This window comes from Choloepus didactylus, chromosome 10, assembly GCF_015220235.1.
Source record: "Choloepus didactylus isolate mChoDid1 chromosome 10, mChoDid1.pri, whole genome shotgun sequence".
NCBI lineage: Eukaryota > Metazoa > Chordata > Mammalia > Pilosa > Megalonychidae > Choloepus > Choloepus didactylus.
In genome coordinates, this window is record NC_051316.1 from 116,954,190 (window position 1) to 116,975,864 (window position 21,675).

Genomic DNA, 21,675 nt, shown 5'->3' on the forward strand with positions numbered 1-21,675 from the left:
ATGCATAGAGTTTCTCATTGTGAAAAAAATTTTTAATTCATCTTAGGAACAAGTTCTGAAAACCTGCAGCCCAGTGCTCAGGCTGTTAATGTATAATGTGCTGACTCAGGGTGAGAGGTAATGGCCAACAGACTAAGATAGTGACAAGTCTTTCCATTCCTACACCTGTGCAGAAAGTACCGCCTCAGGTAGAACAGTTAATTCAGGTCTGGACCCCAAACCTTGAGTAGACACAGACAATCAGAGAAAAAGTAGCTGGGATGGCAAGACCCTCAAAATCATGCCTTAGAAGGAACTGATGAAACGGCTGGGGACATTTAGCCTGGAGAAGAGAAAACTCAGAAGAGAAATCCAGTCTTTAAATGTCTGAAGAGGTGCTCAGTTTGTTATACATGACCTCAATGGCCCAAAGGAGGAACAATGAGTGGAGGCTTCATCTAGGTACAAGGAAGAACTTGCTTATAGACAAGGGTCATGGAACCACACGAGCCTGTGAATTGCTGTTCCCCAGGACTCAGCTGGCTCCTCAGCTGGCTTTTTTGTACCTTGCAACAAAAGCCAGGGAACCACTCTGCTTTTTTTTTGTTGTTGTTCTTTAAAGCTGCTTTGGAAGGTAATGAGTTCCCCATTATTGGAAGTAATCAAGTAAAAGGTAGGCAGTCCTTGGTGGGGATGTTGCTGACAAAATGTGCATCTTTCCCAGGTATCAAGCAGAGGGAAACAAGCTCCTCCCTGTCTTCTCAGTCTCTGATTAAAGGACACACTGCCTGTCTTCTCACTCTTTGGAGAAGCTTTCCCAATTTTTCTAAGTACATTCCTCTCACCTCCCATTCCAACACATTTCTCACACAAGGTGGAACAGATGCCAGGGTAATACTGGCTAAAAATAAAAGCAAGAGGGGGGAAAATCTAGTTTACAATAAATATCTCAGCAAAAATTTTTTATTCTGAATGGATTTAGCAGCAAAGGAGCAGCTGCTGCCTCTTTTGTGGTTCTTCTTTCTCTCACTTTTATAACCTGATTAATATGCCGATCAGATTTTTTGTTATCAGGAGCAAGGGATATTAACCTCATAAAGTGTGTAAAATGTGTCTTATTGAATAAAGAAGAAAGCATTCATACATTGGTCTCTTTGTTCTTTTTTATTTCCAACTGCATTGAGAATCCAACCTGTCAGAGAGGACCATGAGTCCTTCCAATCTGCTGACCCTCCAGACCCTCAGAGGAACATATTGACATTCTCATCCTTGCTTCAGGGGACCTGTTAGCAGCATCACAAGGTCCTCCACTGAGCCAGGGGACAGTGATCCCTCTGAGGCTGTCTCAAAGGACCCCAAGCCCTAAGGAAGATCTTGATACTCCGTTTTGTTTTTTTTTTCTTTCCAGCCCTTCAAACCAGAGACTAAGACATTGGAAATGCTGGCCCCAAGTGACCACACTGATTTCTGAACATTACGGAGCTAGAGAATCATTATGGGGCCTTCAGGCATCCATGAAGCAGGCATTAATTAAATACCTGGTAGGTACAAGACACTCTGAGAAACCTAAACATAAATAAGATGTGGCTGCTACTCTCAAGAAGCTTATGATCTAGAAGGGAAGAAATGGTATGCACACAAATAATAAAAGGCAAATGGAGAACGGTTAAGGGCCAAAAAAGCAAACAGATAAAATGAAAGGGGACTTAGAGCAGGGAAGTAATATTTCCATATCATAGATGAGAGGAGACGTATGTTTAAAAAGGAGAGAGTAACTTCTTGAGGAAGGTGACATGTGGTCAAGTCTTGAATAATGGGTAAGATTCGGACATGTGAAGAGAGGAGGAAAGTGGTGGCAAAAGTGAGAGAGGAGGGAAAAAGCAGGTATAAAGACAAGGGTGGGGAAGCACAGGACATGTGCTTTGATTACTAAGTAAACAAATTGAACTAAAGCATATGGTAGAGGAGGGAAAAGAATGAGAGAATGAGATAGAACTCTCAGCATTTACTTTCTATGACTCCATCATGGAGTATTACACCCCATAGTTACTACTCCACCCTGTTGACTAATGGATGCCATTCATGCCTGAATATCTTTCCAACCCTGCTCCCAAATCAGGATGGACCTAACGTCACCTCTAGATTGGAGATCCTTCCACATTCTGCCCCATTGAAGCTTCTGTTGCACCAAATCTATAGTCTCCTTCAAAACAGTTCAACAAACAAATATACGTGTGTGTATGCAGTGTGAGGGGAGTATGTGTGTTACACTTACTGGTAAAATGTGGACAACTGTTGGATCCAGCTGATGGGCATATGTGTGTTCACTGTTCTTTCTGCTCTTTGTAATTATAAAAAAGTTTCCAAAGCAAAGATTTAAAATCATAAAAATGATAAATGACTAAAGCCTGACATAGCGGCCTAAGAATCGCCAGAGGACGTCATTCTTAGCAGTGTCTGGTCAGGTTTGCTCAAGCCTCAAGTTTGTGGATAAAAAAAAAAAAACAAAAAACCCAAGTCCATGCTGTGCTTGGACTGGGGGTTGCTGGGACCCCAGGTCGCATCTCTGTGAGGCCCATGGTGCAAGCTCAGAGTTAACAGGCAACAGAATGCAATCATGTGTGGGAAGCAAAAAGAACAGAGCAGTTTGCCATTTGTTCATTTTCACAAGAAGTAGGCACTTTCAATGGCAAAAAATATTCATGGGGTTAGGAATCAGCTTGTTTGGTAAACTGCAATTAGTATGAACTGTGTCTCCTCAGCTTCTGGAAGAAGGATAAATATAGATGTCGATATTTTTTGTAGGAAGACAGAGCCCTGAGCTTCTATTTTAGGATCTCAGAAAAGATGCTTTTGTAAGGGGCATCATGGCCAGGAAGGAAAGCCTTGGCTCAAGACCCATGCTGTAGATGGTGGGGAAATGCTGCTTGTTTAGGCTTGCCCTCTGAAGGCTGCAGGGCCCAGAAATGGGCCGGTGGCACTCTCTGAAGAAACTCTGCTAGAGAGGCAGGAAAGTGCAGAGGTGAAACATGGACTCTCGGAGCCAGACAGCCAGGTTTGAATCTCAGCTCTGCTACTCACTAACTGTGTAATCTAGTTGAACACAGCTTACTCTGTCTGTGCCTCAGTTTCTTCATCCGTAAAATGGAAATGATGATGAATATATGTAAAGCACTAACTGTGGGATCCGGTTCAAAGTAAGTAATGTATATGTAATAGCCATTATTATCTTATTTCTTAAAAATTAAAAGGGAATCACATTCATATGATATTTTTAACTAATCTACAGACCTTGCTTGAACTTCTCCAATTTTCCCCTTCCTGTCCTTTATGCTGGTCTAGGATCCAATCCAGAATCCCACCTTGCTGTCAGGTCTCCTTAGACTTCTTCAATCTGGGACAGTTCCTTGGCCTTTGCCTTTTGAAGCCCTGGCACTTTTAAAGAGGACTGACCAATTATTTTTTAGAATGTTCCCTAACTTTTGTTTGATCAATGGTTTCTGATGTTTAAATTGATCTCATGTATCTCAGAAGTGATGCTGTGCTCTTCTCAGTGCACCATATCAGGAGGTACATGACTTCAATTTGTCTTAATATTGGTGATAATAATTTTTATTACCAGGGTAAGGTGGTGTCTTCCAGGTTTCTCCATTTGGAAAGCTATATTTCTCCCTTGTAACTAGTAAATATCATGTAGGGAAATACTTTGCGACTGTGCAAATATCCTGTTTCTCATCATGCTTCTACCCCCTAGACTTAGCACCCACCAGTGATTCTTGCCTTCCACCATTATTGCTGTGGTGTTTGCCTAATAGTGATTTTCTAATTCTGTCTTTCCTACTACATTTATTTATTGGAATTCTGATTCTACTTTAAGGAAGAGCTGTCCTTTCTCCCCTATTTATTTATTCAATTATTTATATCAATATAGACTCCTGGATATTTACTCTAGTCCATGAATTAAAACCCATTTCCTTATTTATTTCTTCTGTTGCTCAAATCATCCCAGATTTGGCCATTGAGAGCTGGTTCAGATTGGCTCATGTGTCTTTTTTAAAATTGCATGAAAATTAGGAAACAGAGTAAAGGGGACACAAGAACTCTACCATTTTTTGCAATTTTTCTGTAAGTCTAAAATTATTTCAAAATAAAAAGGTTTTAAAAAGTTATAAAGGTAAAAGGGTATGTAAAGGATGATTTCTGAAGTGCTGGTGATACTCTTTTATTATCTGCTGGAAATATATTTTTTCATCTGGGTGCTGGATATATGAGTGTGGTCACTTTGTAGAAATTCAAGCTGTACCTGGATGATTTGCATACACTCCTCTATGTTTGTTTTTCTTTGATAAAAAGTTCAAAAAGAGGTAATGGAACTTCATAAACATAGTTTGATGAGAATTTAGCTGTAAAATATATGGCAGCAGGAAACAGCATACAGGAATTCCAACAGAAGGACCTGTTATCAAGTTTCAGTTGATCCTCAGTGGTAATTGGGGAGTTCCTTAGTGAGGAGTACCTTAGAGCAGGTTCCCAATGGGGTCTCACTCAGACCCTTCTTCTGCTGTCATCCTCTGAGTCACCTGGATTTCCCAAAGTGATCCAGACTGGTTCTGTCCAGCTGGTCACTTCCTTGGACCAGAGCTGATATTTTACTTACAGGTCTCGGTTTCTCTACCTGCACTCCTGGGATGCCCCATCTCTACAATATACACAGTCTGCCTTGCACTGCACCATCCTCAGAAAATGTTCATCAGTTGCTCTAAGTGGATTGACATAAATTAATTGGAATTTATTGCCAATTCCAATTAATTGCTTCTTTGTGTTGCCACTGCCCTTTGTCCATGTCTCTATTTAAACAAGAATTATATTATTTCTGTAGAATGTGAACTCTTCAAAAGCAAAGAATCAGTATTCACAATACCTATGTCTCCAGTACTTGGTACAAGGGTTACTTACATAGCGGACAATTTACAATAGGTGTGATGAACTGAATAACATTACACAACCTGGGAAAATTTTGGCAATATTACAAGTGTAAATTTCCTGATGTAAATAGGTTATGTTGATGCAAAAATGTCTACTACAAGGTTTTTTTTTTTTTTTAAATGTCTTCTATCTGCAACAATGCAGGGCTGTTATATTTTTACCTGTCTTTGGGAAGAGTGTGAGTGTTGTCTGGAAGAACTTTCCCCATTACTCAGAATCCTTTCATTTGTTGCTGGCCCATGCCTCTCTCCCCTGGCCAGCTCCCGTCCTTCCTGACTCCAGGCTGTAAGAAATGAAGGCCTGTTGTTTCTGGACCATAAGGCTATGAGCTATGCTGGGGCACATGGCACATCTGATTAGACGCCACTCACGGCACCAACACAGGTGGCACATAGAAGCTGACCAGTGAGCTAAACTGGTCTGTCAGCTGGGGCTATGATCTCTTCTGAAGGCTTGACTGGGGAGGGATCTGCTACCAAGCTTACTCACATGGTTGTAGGCAATATTCATTTCTTCGTGGGCTCTTGACAGGAAGCTTGCCATATAGTTCTCTCCATGTAGCCCCTGGCTTCATCAGGGCAGGCAAATGAGAGGGCCAGAGGGAAAGTTTTGACAAGGTATAAATCAGTCTTTTATAACTAAATGTTCAAAATGACTGTGCTGGTTTGGATATATTATGCCCCCCAAAAAGCCATGTTCTTTAATGCAATCTTGTGGGGGTAGATTTATTAGTCTTTTGATTAGGGTGGAACCGTTTGATTGTTTCCACAGAGATGTGACTCACCCAACTGTGGGTGATATTTTTTATTAGATTATTTCCATGGAGGTGTGGCCCTGCCCATTCAGGATGCGTCTTGATTAGTTCACTGGAGTATTTAAGAAAGAATCTGAAAGAGACATTTTGGAAAAAGCCATTTGAAAAGCAACCTCGGAGCAAAGGACCAGCAGATGCCAGCCACAAGCCTTCCCAGCTGACAGAGTTGTTTCAGACACCATTGGCCTTTCTTCAGTGAAGGTATCCTCTTGTTGATGCCTTAGTTTGGACACTTTTATGGCCTTAGAACTGTAAAGTTGTGACCTAATAAATCCCCTTTATAAAAAGCCAATCCATTTCTGGTGTTTTGCATAACGGCAGTGTTAGCAAACTGGAATAGTGACATACTATCCTTTTTTTCATGTTCTATTAATTAGGAGGTAGTCGCCAAGACTGGCCCCCTTCAAAGAGAGGGGATTACACAAGAGCATAGATACTAGGAGGCAAGAACAATTGCAACCATGTCAGAAGATGCCTATGACAAAGGAGATTGAGAGAAGACAATAAAGCATAGGTAGCTTTAGAAATCCTTTCTAGAAACTATTGGTTGGTCTCCTTCTTCATTTACATTGGCACTGATGTGCACCCAAATATAGCTTATTTTTTACTACTGACAGAAGTAGTAAGAAGTGTTTTGGTGGTTCAGGATCATTGCAAGTCATGTAATGAATTTCTCAAAAGTTGTTTCTGTGAACTCCCCTCTTGATACATGACATCATCTCTAAGCACTCCACTTTTCATCAATTCATGACTAATAATCATGTGAACAAAAATAATAATGTAACAGGTTATAACTCAATTAATAATCTATGTGTTTTGGTGTATTTCTCTGTTTTTCTGCTCCCTCACTCTTAGCTGAGGGCCATTTTCCCCCACCCTGCCCTCACCAAAACAGAAATAATGGCTCAAAGAAACAACTGGTCTAAATCCAAGACAGAAATTTTTGTATGCATGCTTTCCGAGTATGTTTATTTGCTTTCCTAAAGACTACATTTGCCTGAAGATGGAGAAAGAGAAATGAGGAGGCAGAGGAGAGACTGAGATTGGAGAAGAAATGGAGGGAGCTGAGCATCAGGGACAAGACTGACCTCTCAGCTTGAGGGCCAGGTGGGACCAGCACCAACTGGTTTTAAAGTATGGACACTCCAGTGTCCATTGTTTGAAATACTTGTAGGCTCTCTGAATAGATGCTAGAGGCCTTGGACACCTTTTGCAGGAGAGGGAGCTTGAAAGGAAAGCCTTACTCCCTGACAAAGTGGAACCTAAACAAAACATTTGAGGATTATAACCCCTATGAGGTGAGACAGCAGGAAAACATCACCTGTGTTTATAATTGTATCAGCACCAACAACAGTAACTACCATTTCCAAAGCATTTTCTTACCCGTATTACCTGGATAGCATTATTTCTTATTCACACAAAGTTGGGTCAGTAGCCCTCCTCCATCTTGTAGTTATGTCACATGGAACATTGGCCTCCATGGTCAGAACACTAGGAGAAAGCAGAGATAGAGGATATAACGGCCTTGACCCAAAAAGACCAACATTACCTCTTCTCACATTTCATTGCCAGAATTAGTCATGTGGTCAGACTCGAACTGCAAGGGAGAAAAGGAATGTAGAGGAGAACATGGTTGTTTATTGAGCACTTACCCATCATCCTGTATAGTCCTTGGAGAATCACTGAAGCTCTAGGATTTTAAGCAATGTACCCAAGATCGCAATGTACCCAAGATCATATAGGTAATAAGTGATTTTAACCCAAATTATTTTTCTATGTTCTGTACTTATTTACATCTCAAATTCTTTGATATGGATTGCCTTCTTTCTGTTTCACTAAACTCTACCCTTCATAAAACCAAAACGCTGCCCAACTCCACAAGTACTGTCATTCTTACCCAAGCTCAGACATGCAATTGTTAGAAACCATTCTTGTAAGCCCAAAGGAAGCCATATTATGGTCTAAATATGGTACCATTCATTCATGGATACTGAAAAGCATTCATAGCTAAAGACCTCAGTCTGTGTGAGACAGAAAAATATCCAAGGTTTCAAAGGGAAGGAAACATTTATTTCATGTAAAAAATTTTAAAACATTTTCCTGGTCCATCAATCACAATGACACAGGCTTTAATTATTCAAAAAGAAATTTTATTTCTGGATCAAAGATTTGGATCTTTCATCACAAAGTAAAAGTATTGAGACATCCACTTTGTTGAGTGTTCTATAAGATTTTCTCTGACCTTACAAGAATTTAACACTCCCTGAGATAAACTGGTGCCCAGGCCTCCAAATAGAAAGGTTCTACAATCTATTTTCCAGTAAGGCCATGCTAACCCACAAATCAGATCATGTCACTCCTCTGCTTAAAATCTTCCTTGGCTTCCTTGGTGAACACTCTTTGGTTGTCTGCTCAATTACCAATCTTTCCCCCTTCTTCCTGCCTAACAAGACCCTGATTTTGTTCAAGCACTGGACAATGACGTTTTCAGGGAAGGTAGATCCCTCCCAAACTCCAGAATATGACTCAAGATACTCTGTATCAGTCATTCCCATTCAGATGCTTCCTTTTCTATCCTCACTGCAGACAGCTAGGTATAGGCATGTGGCAGAACTCTGGTCAGGGAGATTTAAGAGAAGTCTTTTAGAAAAATTCCAGGAAAATTGGTACAAACTCAAGAGGGGAGTTTGCTGGAACTACCACCTCACCCTTCTTCCTACTTTGAAAGTGGTTTTGTAGGAGGTAATACTTAAAGCTACTTTACCCATGTTGTGATCTCTGGCAGAGTGCTAGCTCATCAGCAAAACTATTTACTCTTCTTCCTAGCTTCTCTTGAAGGTAGATATAACTGAGTTCTAGTTAGTTGAATATGAGGCAAAGTACTGTACACCACTTCCAGGGTTAGCACATAAAACTCTCATGCAAATTCCTCCATACTTTTCCCCTCTCAGCTTAATGAAAATCAATACAATTAGTCAGAAGATATATGCTGAAGCTGGTGGATACAAATTAAAAACCACTTGAGTAAGGGCCACCTGCTTATCAGGAAACCTGCTTTGGATCTTATAAAAGGAAGATACAAACTTTTGTTATGTTAACCAACTTAGAATTAGAGGCATTTTCTATATAGCAGCCAGCATTACCTTAACTATATATGACCATGAGGCAAAAGTCCTAAGAATGGAAAGTTAGCAAGATAAGGGTGCAAGACAAAGAATAGAAAGATCCGAGTCTTTGATGCCATTGTTGAAATGCTGCAGCAAACTTCCTGGAGTTAGTTATTGCTAAACATCTTATCCTATGGGAAAATTAAATGTCTTTATTGCTATGCCGATTTGTATATTTATGTCCCCCAGAAAAAAGCCATATTCTTTAACGCATTCTTGTCGGGACAGACGTATTAGTGTGGATTGGGTTAGAACCTATTGGTTCAGTGTCCACGGAGATGTGACCCACCCAACTGTAGGTGATAACTCTGATTGGATAATTTCCATGGAGGTGTGGCCCCACCCATTCAGCATGGGCCTTGTTTAGTTTACTGGAGCACTACATAAGCTCAGATAGAAGGAGCTCATAGGGAACTGGAGCTGAGACAGACATTTTGAAGACAGCTGTTGCAAGCTGATGCAGACATCTTGGAGAACGCCATTTTGAAACACAACCTAGACACAAGCAGATGCCAGCCACGTGCCTTCCCAGCTAACAGAGGTCTTCCGGATGCCAATGGCCTTTCTCCAGTGAAGGTACCCTTTGTTGATCGACACTTAATGGCCTTAAGACTGTAACTGTGTAACCAAATAAACTCCCTTTATAAAAGCCAATCCATTTCTGGTGTTTTGCACTCCAGCAGCAGCATTAGCAAACTGGAACAATTGCTTAGCCACTGTCAGCTGGATAGTCTGTTATTTGCAGCATAAAACATTCCTAATTGAATGTTTTAGTGCCTAAAGTAATAAATAAATAAACAAACAAAAAATGAATAAATAAATAAATAAATAAATAAATAAATATTGCAAGGTCTTTATCAATATGATCTCAATCTCCCTTTCCACCTTCACCTTAACCACCATCCTGTTTCAGGTATCCTTACTGCATACTGAACTACAATTTGTTTTGGGATTCACCATGGACTATCATGAATTGTGTTGATATTGCATGTGTTCATCCGTCTTCCAGAACTGTTCTTCCTCCCATCTTCACGGAAGTTATCCTGAAAGATCTCAACTCAAATATCACCCTGTCCTGCATTTTTCACTCCAGCATGCAGAATTAACTTTTTCCCATAGGTGCTGGGAAGAACCCCTAGCATGGTCTTTAGATGCTGTTTACTTGCCAGTTTCCTGCCTGCCTTCCTTATTAGACCAAAGTCTTCCTGAGGGCAGAGACTATAATTCTTTTATTTCTGCTTATACCTGGCACAGTCCCCAATACATTGAGGATTCCTAATAAATACTTATTGATTGAAAGGAAACATAAAATGATGACTTGATTTGTTTTTCAGCACTGACAGGATCTTTTAAAACTACCCTCTCCATTCTCCACATTTCACTGATAAGGAAAATGATACACTGAAATGACCAAGAAGTTAGTGTCAGAACTGGCAGAGAACATAAACTTTCTTATTTTCAGGTCACTAAGAATTATTTCCATTTTCCAGTTTCTAGACTGAAACTATTTTTCAGTTTGACACCTTATTCAACTCTCATGACATGGCCTTCCCCCAGCTCTAGCTTTACCAGGCACAGAAATAATTTTCCATAAATCCTAGTATGAACTCAAGGAAGAAGAGAGACATGTCAGACAGTAAAAAGAACACATGCCAGCTTGGAAATCAATCATCCCTGGGATCACATTAACCTAGCAAACCCTGCCTCACCACAGACTTCCTGGCTTACAATCCAGGTCCTCCACCACTGGGCCTAGAAGCCATCCCTGACCTTCAACCAGAAAGTCTGGAGCTTAATACCCTGCAATATTCTGACCAAACTCCTCTCGTAAAGGCAGCTGGAATCTGTCTTCTGGGTCACCAACCACTGTCTGGTCTCCTATTTGAGACTGAATAGACGATGCAGGAACACAATAATGCCATATAATTTGACCACATCCTGGAGACTCCTGTTGGCCCACCCACCTAAGACTGGAGCCCTCTGATACTGAGCTCAGCCTGTATGCTCTCTCAACTCTCTGGCTGGCCGGGCAACAACCCAGTATGATGAATTCATCCAAGAAGAGGAAGGGAAAGGAGTGGCCTTAAGATTCACCTAGGCCAACCTAGAGTCCTAAACAAGTCACCATTGTTTGACTTTTACAAGGGTTTTGTCCAGAATCAATATTTATTCATGCATTCAACAAAAATGTATTGAACATCTACTATGTCCCCTAGATATCAAAGATATGGTGGCGAACAAGACAGATACGATCCTGCCCATGTAGTATCTATATTATAGAAAGGACAGGCAAGGAATAATCAAACCACAAATGCCCATATAATATAATTTCAGAAAATACTGGGTGCTTTGAAGAAAAAAAAAGCATAGTCAGGGGATATTGGAATATAGACTGGGGGTAAGGTCTTTTTTAAATAGGTGGCAAGTGAGGGCCTTTCTGAAAGGATGACATTTGAACTGATACCTGAAAGAAGTAAAGGAGGACGCCATGCAAATATTTCAGGACAACCATTTATGCCCTGAAATGTTTCAATTTAAATATATTTTCTTAATAAAATTATTAATAGTAATTTATTTTATGTACACCCTTATCCCAGTTTGGTAAACAAATTTTACAAGTTGGGAAATAAATTATATCCAATAACCCTAAAAATCTGGAGGAAGTGAATTCAAGGAAGAGGAAACAGTGAGCGTAAAGGCCCTGAAGTAGGATCGAACTGAAGTATTTGAGAAACAATGAGAAGGTTGACATGGATAGAGGAGAATGATGGAAAACAAGGGGAAGGGCTATGAGGGGTCATGGTAAATATTATCAGTCAGAGTTATGCAAAGAAACAGAACCAATGGGAGTTTATAGATAGACAGACAGATGATAAATATAGATAGATAGATAGATAGATAGATAGATAGATAGATAGATAGATAAGGTGCATAGATACATAGACAGATGACAGAAGATAGATAGATAGATAGATATAGATAGATAGATAGATAGATAGATAGATAGATAGATAGATAAAGTGCACAGATACATAGATGATAGAAAGATAGATTAGATAGATACAGATAGATAGATAAGGTGCACAGATACATAGACAGATGATAGAAAGATAGATTAGATAGATATAGATAGATAGATAGATAGATAAGGTGCACAGATACATAGAAAGATAGACTAGATAGATATAGATAGATAAGATGCACAGATACACAGATGATAGAAGATAGATAGATAGATTAGATAGATAAGATGGATGGATGGATAGATGGATAGATAGACAGACAGACAGATAGATAAGATGGATGGATGGATGGATGGATAGATAGATAAGATGGATGGATGGATGGATAGATAGATAGATGATAGATAGATAGATAGATAAAAGGGATTTACTTTAAAGAATTGGCTCACATGATCATGGTGACTGGCAAGTCTGAAGCCTGTAGAACAGTCTGGCAGACTGCAGACTCAGGCAAGGGCTGATATTACAGTGTGGAGGCAGAATTTCCTCTTTATATACCTCAGTTTTTGCTCTTAAGATCTTCAACTGATTGGATGATGCACACCCACATTATCAAAGGTAATCTCCTTTACTGAAAGCCAGCTAATAGTAGATGCTAACCACATCTACAAAATACCTTGGCAACACCTAGATTGGTTTTTAATTAAATAATTGGGTACTGTAGCCTAGCCATAAATGACACATAAGAGACTAATCACCACAGGAAGGAATGGATTTTTTTTCATAAATATCATGAAAAGTCACTGGAGGATTTGGGTCCAGAAAGTGACAAAAATTAAATGATGTATTTTTAAAAGCCACTCTGGATGCCATGGAAAGAACAGACTATGTGGGAAAAAGAGGGCAAAGACAAGTTTGGAAGCTATTCCTTTAATTTAGGTGAAAGATAATGATGGTTTAGATTGTGCATGGTGAAATGTGGTTAGAATTGGGTTATATATTGAAGGTAAAACTAACTAGTGACTTAGAGGCAGGGTATGAAAAATACAGAGAAATCAAGGTTGACACCGTGGTCTTTACTTGAGCCATTTACTGAAATAGGTAAAAAAGTGAAAGGAGTAAATTGGGATGGGAGGGAGAGAGAGGAAACCAAGAGTTCTAATTTGACTATTTTAATTTTTAGAAATATCTTGGACTCTCCAATGGACAGGTGAGTATGCATAAGGCACCCAAGTCTGTAGCTCATGGAATAGGTGGGTGCTAATGAGATGAATTTGGGAGTCAATAGCATAAAAATAGTATAAATATATTTTTACCTAATGGAAATTTTCTACTTGAATTTTTGTATTTGTTCTGCTGTTGTTACTTATTGCTTCTTCTCCATCTGTCCTTTTTTCTCCTTCTGCAACATTAACTTATTTGTATCTTGAGTCTCTTTAATCTATCCTCCAGCCACTGACTTCTGCTTGCAAGATTTGTCTATCTTTATGTGTCTGCTGTCACATTCGTAAGATGTGCCCTGCTTCACATCACCTTGGCCAGTCTCTCACATCAGCCACAGTTGCAGTGGACACTCCTGTATGTGCTCAGACTTGCCTTGTGCTAACAACTGTCCACGTCAATCACTGCTCACATCTTCAAATGCAGAGGAGTTAATGCTCCCAGGGAAACCATTTAATCAGTGGGGAATGGGAGGCTATAGACAAATGCTCCAGCCTCTTGTCCTTCAGGCGTTTAACTCTGGGAAGCATTCTGGATGTTTCTCAGGAGTTCCCAGTAAAATTGAGTCTTGTCGCCCACAGTAGCAACTTCAATAATGCATCCTTATATTGGATTTTCCTTATTCCATATTTTATTGTCTACGTTCTCTCATTCCTGCTTCCTGGAATCATCTCCCAGACACACTGCCTGAACCCAAATCCTTGTCCTGGATTCTAAGGTGGGGGAAGAGACAAAAAAGAAAAGACCAAGATATTCTTGTATTTCCTTCTCCAAACCACTAATTTGTACATCAACATTGGTCATACTCTCTTTTAACTCAAATAGAAAAGTTTTTAGATAAAAAATTAAGTGATTAAGCTTCTGAATTCAGGTGGACATCCATCTCTGACAATAGATCTATTTCATCACGTTTGTGCCCTGATTGTTCAACTTGGTCCTTTTCTCTAGCTGCTGAGGCCCACTGAGCCTAAATGCTGGTGTATCTTTAATGATGGGAATCTGAAAGCAGGTAAAAGGTCCTGTGTACCTGTGGCTTAAAGTTAGGATATCAGCCCCTAACTGAGGTACCTGGAGAGAAGCCTTTCTACTCTCTCTTCTCCCTGAACACCTCCAACCTGGAAAGAGGCCCACTGCCCACTCCTGGTCCTTTCTTTTTTTTTTTTTTTTTTAACTTTTCACTTTGAAATGCTTTCAAACTTACAGGGCAGGGCAGTGACAAAAATAATACAAACCCCATATCCCCACCAGATACCCAGATCCACCAATTTTAACATTTTGCCACATTTGCCATATCATTCTATCAATCTGTCCATATATCTATCTATCCATCTGTTCCAGTCTGCTAATGCTGCCATTATGCAAAATACCAGAAATGGATTGGCTTTTATAAAGGGGGTTATTTGGTTACAAAGTTACAGTCCTAAGGCCATAAAAGTGTCTGAACTAAGGCATCAAAAATAGGTTAACTTCATTGAAGGACAGCCAATGGTGTCTGGAAAACCTTGTCAGCTGGGAAGGCACATGGCTGGCATCTGCTCCGGGGTTCTGGTTTCAAAATGGCTTTCTCCCAGGATGTTTCTAAGTGTCTGGGGATGTTCTCTTAGTTTCTTCCAGGGAAACTCTGGGCTAGCAAAAGTCTGCTTTCAACGGCCATCTCCAAAATGTCTCTCTCAGTTGCAGCACTGAGCTCCTTTTGTCTGAGCTCTTATAGGGCTCCAGTGATTTGATTAAGACCCGCACTGAATGGACAGGGTAACACCTCCATGGAAATAATCTAATCAAAGGTATTACCCACAGTTGGATGAGTCACTTCTGCATGGCAACACTCAATCAAGAGGTCACATCCTAATCAGAAAGATTAATAAATCTGCCCCTACAAGATTGCATTAAAAAAATATGGCTTTGGGGGGAACATAATATATCCAAACTAGCACACCACCCATCTATCTCTCTATAATCTATTTATAAATCCTTTTCTGAACACTTGATAGTAAGTTGCATGTATCATGTTCCTTGAACACTTAATATGACCATGTACATTTCCTACAAACAAGGATATTCACCTATGTAACCACTGTAAGTATAGTTGAGTTCAAGAAATTTAACGTTGATATAAAGCTTACAATCTATATTCCAGGTTTTCAATATTCCAATAATGTCTCCTTGAGCCTTTTCTCTTCCCTCATTAAATCCCATCCATGATCATGTATTGCATTTAATTATTATTGTCTCTTTAGTTGCTCTCCATGTCTTTCTTTTAAATTGTGGAAATATATATAATACAACATAAACTTTCCCAGCTCAACCACTCCCAAACATTCTATTCAGTGGGATTAATCACATTCACAGTGTTGCAGTACCCTCCCACCTTACCTTACTAAAAACCTTCCTATTTCCCAAAACAAAAACCCTACATCCATTATCCATTATCTCTCCATTCCCACTGAACCCCACCATGGCAACCTATACCTTAATTTCTGATTCTAAGAGGTTACATATTATCTGATGTTTTCTTTGTAGCAACCATAGGCCTTTAATTTAACCTCTTAAATCTGTAACAACCTTGTTTGCTTTGATACTGATTTAACACTTCAATAGTATGCACAAACTATGCTGTTTTACCCTCCATCTCCAGACTTTTACATAGTTCTTGTCACAAATTATATATTTATACATTATGAGTCTCAAACTACTCATTTATCATTGCATTTTATGCATTTGCCTTTTATATCCTGTAGGAATTAAAAAATGGAGTTACAAACCAAAATTACAACTGTAGGAGCATTTATATTTACCCATGTGGTTACACTTACCAGACATCTTTATTTGATCTATTATCTATTGTCCTTCCTTTCAGCCTGCAGAACTCTCTTTAGCATCTCTTGTAGGGCAAGTCTAGTGGTGACAAAGTCCCTTCGCTCTGGAATGGTTTAATCTCTCCCTCATTTTCGAAAGACAGTTTTGCTGGATATAAAACTCTTAATTGGCCATATTTTTTTAAATGTCAGCACTTTAAATATGTCATCTCACTGCTTTCTTGCCTTTATGGTTTCCAGTGAGAACTCAGCACTTAATCCTATTGAGGCTGCCTTATTGCTTCTCTCTTGTGGCTTTCAGAATTCTCTCTATATTGGCATTCAGCAGTTTGATTATAATATGTTGCAGTGTGGGTTTATCATTGGGTTTATAAGTTTAGAATTTGTTGAACATCTTGGATGTGTATATTCGTGTCTTTCTTTAAATTTGGGAAGTTTTTAGCCATTATTTCTCTGAGTATTCTCTCTGCCTCTTTCTCTCTTTCTTCTCCTGCGACCCCCACAATACATATATTGGTATGCTTGGTGGTTGTTCTACAGATTCCTTGGGCTCTGTTAATTTTCTTCATTCTTTCTTTTTCTGTTCCTCAAACTGGATGATTTCAATTGTCTTATCTTTAAGTGCACTGATTTTTTCTCCTGCCAGCTTCAGTCTGCTGTTTAACCCCTTTAGGGAACTTTTAATTTCTGTTACTGTGGTCTTCAGCTCTGTTTGGTTCCTTTTAATAATTTCCATCTCTCTATTGATATTCTCTTTGTGTTCATCTACATTTTCCTGATTTCCTGTAGTTCTTTGTCCATGTTTTCTTTTAGCTCTTTGAGTACATTTAGGACTATTTTTAAAGTATTTGTTATATCTCAGGTCTGTCCTCCTCACTGATGGTTTCTAATGCTTTAATATTCTCCTTTGCCTAGGTCATCATTTCCTGTTTCTTTGTATGTTTTGTAATCTTTTGTTGAAACCTGGACATTTTTTATATCTTAATGTGCTATCACTGGAATTTAGACTCTGAGGCATCTGTTCTTTAAGCTTGTATCTAGCTAGTGCTATGACAGAGCTTTCCTTGAATGCCACGAGATAACAAAGGTAAAAAAAAGAGGGAAAAAAAAACACCTTTCCCAGTCTTTGTAGATTGACCTGGGTGAGTGCTTTCCTTCAGAGTTCAGAGAACAGCTCAAGGCCAAAATGTAGGAGTCTTCTGATCCTTTTTCCCCATAGTGTCTTGTCTTGTCTTGGGTATATGTGTGTGGCCCTAGGAAGTTCCCCATTTACACAGATAACATATGTACCTCTTCTCTAGGAAACAGTTTTCTCATGCTCAGGAGCACTGTATTGTATGTCTACAGCCAGAAATCCCTTGCCCCAGGCAGCCATGACTTGACTCCTCTCCCATAATGTTCTGTGGGAGAGCTCCATGGGCTACCTTCTACATGCATAGCAAGTTCTGGGATGGCGAGCCTTTGACAAGCATCCTGGTTAAGTCCCTTAGGTCACCACCAAAGAAACTGGGCAGACATACATGCTTCCAGTGAGTGCAGAAGGGATACTCTGCTTCCTCTGGAATCAGGACAAGGGACCCACACTGGGAGCACTGGATGGCTCCACATTGAGCCAGTGAAGGGATGGGGACAGAGAGAAGCCAGGGCACCACCAGACCCCCCACTTTCAAGTTGCTTTTTTGTGATTTGGTCCTTACCCTGTCACTGCAATCCTTTAACTATTTTCTGATGCTTTGAGAAATATTTTTATGCCAGATCTTCCTGGTTGTTCAAAGCTCTGCCAGGAGACAGAGCCCTGAAGCTTCTCACTCTGCCATCTTGACTGGGGTAGGGCCCCTCCTGGCCCTTTGCAGGTTAGGAAATGAGCACACTCTCGAGTATTAGCCTTGGATTTCTCTCAAGGACCAATGATTTCTGTCTCTTCCCAGAGCTAACACCCTCCTGTCCTCATCCTTGAGCTCCAATGCTGCTCTCTGGGTGATTACCCAGCCTTTGAGAGAAGTACCACCCAGGTCTCTCTCAGGGACTTCAAGAGAGCTTGAGCCTCAGCCATACCCCATCATGGAGCAATCCTGGCACCCACTTGGCTCAGAAGAAGCAAATTTGCTTGGAATTGGAGTGGAGGGAAAGGAAGCTATGCCCAGGTCACCATATTGTCCGAATTCCCTTCTCTCAGTTATGGATGATAACTAAGCCTTTGGACAGGACAAGGTCATCTAGGAAGTGAATACAAACAGAAAAAGGACTGTGGACTGGGTTCTGTGGCATGCAACATTTGGAAGACAGGGAGAAGAGGAGAACTTGGCAATAATATAATTTAAATAAATTCTTAAATAAAATATTTCTAACAAAACTGTATTTTATTGTTAAAAACATAGAGTAGAACTGAGAATTGTTTGAACAAAGAGGTCTTTGGAGGACCCTTCAATCTTAACAGCACAAGGCAGAAAAGAGGAGAAACAATATTGCAACCATTGGTGAAATTAATTCAGCTCCCTTCCACTGGCAGAAAGAGCAGACTACACAGGAAATATCTCTGAAGCACACTGGACATACCACTGAAGAAAGAGAGCCTATGTCAAAACAGACGGGAGATGAGACAGAACTTGGAGAGAATTCCCAGCCATTTTCAAGACGCACTCAGGGCAATCCTGGAAGTTGGGAAGCTATATGTAAATAGGCTTAAGGGCATCTCAAAGGCTCATGTGAGTACAGTATCAGGAAAACGGACAGAGTGACTGGCTGCAGGAAGAGAAATGGGTTTTCCCTAGTAAGTTTGTACAGGATTGTGTCTATAAGAAGTCTGCAGACTTAACTCTTCAAATAGAGGATGTACATTATTTTATGTTTATTTGACTTCTTAATGGTCTTGTAAGAGTACTTACTCCATATCTCAGATATTCACAGGAGAGTTAGGAAAGGCAAATATGTGGACAGGCATAAAACAAAATAATACAAAACCTTTTTATAAAATCACCTTTACTTGCTTGATTTAATGCAATCCTTGAAATATTCCTGCATGCAAGGTGGTGGAAGTATCATTACTATCCCCATATTATAGGTGAGGAGATTAAGGCTGAGAGAGTTTAAACGACTCCCTCAAGATTGCTTGCTAAGTGACAGAAATGGGACTAAAACCAGGGCTGGCAGCTGCCTCTGCAGAGCAAGACAAGGAGGAAGGTAAGGCCTCTTAATTGAAATGTCTACCAGGAGTGCGATGAACGACTGTGAATAACGGCTGCCCCGGCTCGGGCTGGGCCGGCAGCTGGCCAACGGCAGCCCGTTTCCCAAGCATTCCTTCACTTGTTCAGAGATCATGAAAATTAAATTGGGCTATAACCAGGCCTTAATTCCCCACCCTTGATGAGAGGAGCCATATTTGCCTCATTAGCCTAGGTCATAAACTCCAGCAGGAGGGAGAAAAGGAGGCAGAGGATAAAAGGGAGGGAGGGAAAGGCAGAGAATTATAGGAAGAGACAGGGAGCAAGGAGGGGGGATGTGAAGGACAAACACACCCTATAGTTGGGGTGTACTCCCCTCTCTGCATAATCGCAGGTGCATCTGAAGCTATTTATCTACAGCTCTTGGTAGTACTCTAAACAATCATGTATGCTCCCTCATTTGATTCTTTCTGCCTCCCTGGGAGGATGGCAAGTCAGAGAAACACTTCAACAGGGGAGGGATGAGAAATTCAGAGATTCACCTAAATGGCAGATCCAGGGCCAGACAAACCTGCATTCTTTGACTCTACCCCAGAATTCTTTCAAACATATCATGCTGCCTTTTTCATATGCTTCAAATTACAGAACTGTATCAAATGAGGATTTTTATTTCTACATACTCTAGGTGTTTGAGTGTGAAAATTATATTACCAAAACACTGTAAAAATTCAATGGACTGTCTTTCTTCTTTAGCTATACTAGAATGGGGATGGATCACCTCTTGATTAAGCTAGTGGGTCAAGAATGGAAAATCAGAATTACTTTATTCAGTATATAAAGAGATCTATACCAAAATAGTATATATTAGAGAAACTTGGTCTAAATTAAGCATGATAGACTAGGCTTCAAATTATCTCTCTTGAATGTTTTTTTATACAAGGAAATATAGCAGGTGGACTATATCCACAAAATAGGACCCTTCAGAGAGCCAGAATAGATATACTTTTGGAAAAGTGGTGAGGTGCTGGATGATGATAGGGGCTGTCAACTCAGGGAAACTGGGTACCAATCCAGTCTCTACTGCTTGGTAGAGTAACATAGATAACGCAGCATTAAGAGTGTATTCGGGAGTTCAGATAGATCCAGGTCCAAATCCTGGCACTGCCACCTTAGGAAAGTTATATTAAACTTACATTTCACCCTCTGTTAAGTGGGGATAATCAGGCTTGTCTTGTGGGATTACGCTCAACAAATTATCATTGGGGAATATCTATGTTTCACTGAAAATATATTTTATGGTCTCCTTTGCTAAAATGGGTCTTCAGTACCCTAGCTATTCCATATAAGGTTTTATTTCAATGCACATATTGTTTGGACATCCTTATCTATTCCCCGTATTTTGTCGTATTGGTCTAATTTGGTAAGCGCTTCTAAATTTGCTTGCCATAAATAATAAACATGAATTATTATTCTTCTTCAAGCTGGCAGAGTTCATTACACATGATATGATGAAACTTATTTAATTGTTTGAAAAACAACACATGACTTTGCCTATTTTAACAGGTTTCAAGGATTCAGAAGGAAAGTAAAATACTTGAAAAATGTCTTTTAAAAGAAATTCCTTAGAACTTAGTTGAAAATTTTAGTTGAAGCTTTCCAAGCTTAAGTAGTTTCACTCTACTCATTGAGGGTTGTTTTAGTCTGCTAAAGCTGATGAAATGCAATATACCAGAAAGGGGTTGACTTTTACAATGGGGATTTATTAACTTACAAGCTTACAGTTCTTAGACCACGAAAATGTCCAAATCGATGCATCAAGAGGATGATACCTTCTCCCCAAAGACTGCTACCTGTGAGCCTCAACTCCTCTGTCAGATGGCCAGGCACAAAGCAACATCTGCTGGTCCTTCTCTCCAGGGTTTTGTTGCCTCCAGCTTCTGGCTTCAGTAGCTTCTTCTCTGAGCTTCTTTGTATGTTCATGTCTCTCAGCTTCCCTGGCTCTTCTCTTTTTTAACTTCTCTGTGTGCTTCTCTGAATTTCATCTTTTAGCTTCTCTGAGGCTTTTTTCTGTGTCTTCTCTCTCTCTTTTATCCTCTTATGAAGGACTCCAGTAAAAGGATTAAGACCCATCCTGAAGGAGGTAGGTCACATCTCAACTTAAGTAAAGATCCTACTCACCAAAAGATCCTACTTACAATGGGTCCACACCCACAGGAATGGATTAGCTTTAAGAACATGCTTTTCTGGGTTCATACAGCTTCAAACTACCACAAGGGTAATGCAGCATTTTCTGGGATTTTCTGTTTGTAATGGAGAGGTTGGCCCATGTACCAACACATGGCCAAGTACAATTTTAGAATACCCTCAAAAAAAAGAAAAAGAAAACTTTCAAACACTAGGGTTTAGAAAATAACCTTTATGGCTGGTAGTTTTCATGTATCTTCTAAGTAAATACTAAATTTCTAAATACTAAATACATTCCTTCCTCTGCATGGAGGAAATACAAGGGTACTTCAGCCCCAAAGTCCCAATTCTAGGGGTATTAATAAAGGGATATAAAAAGGCTAC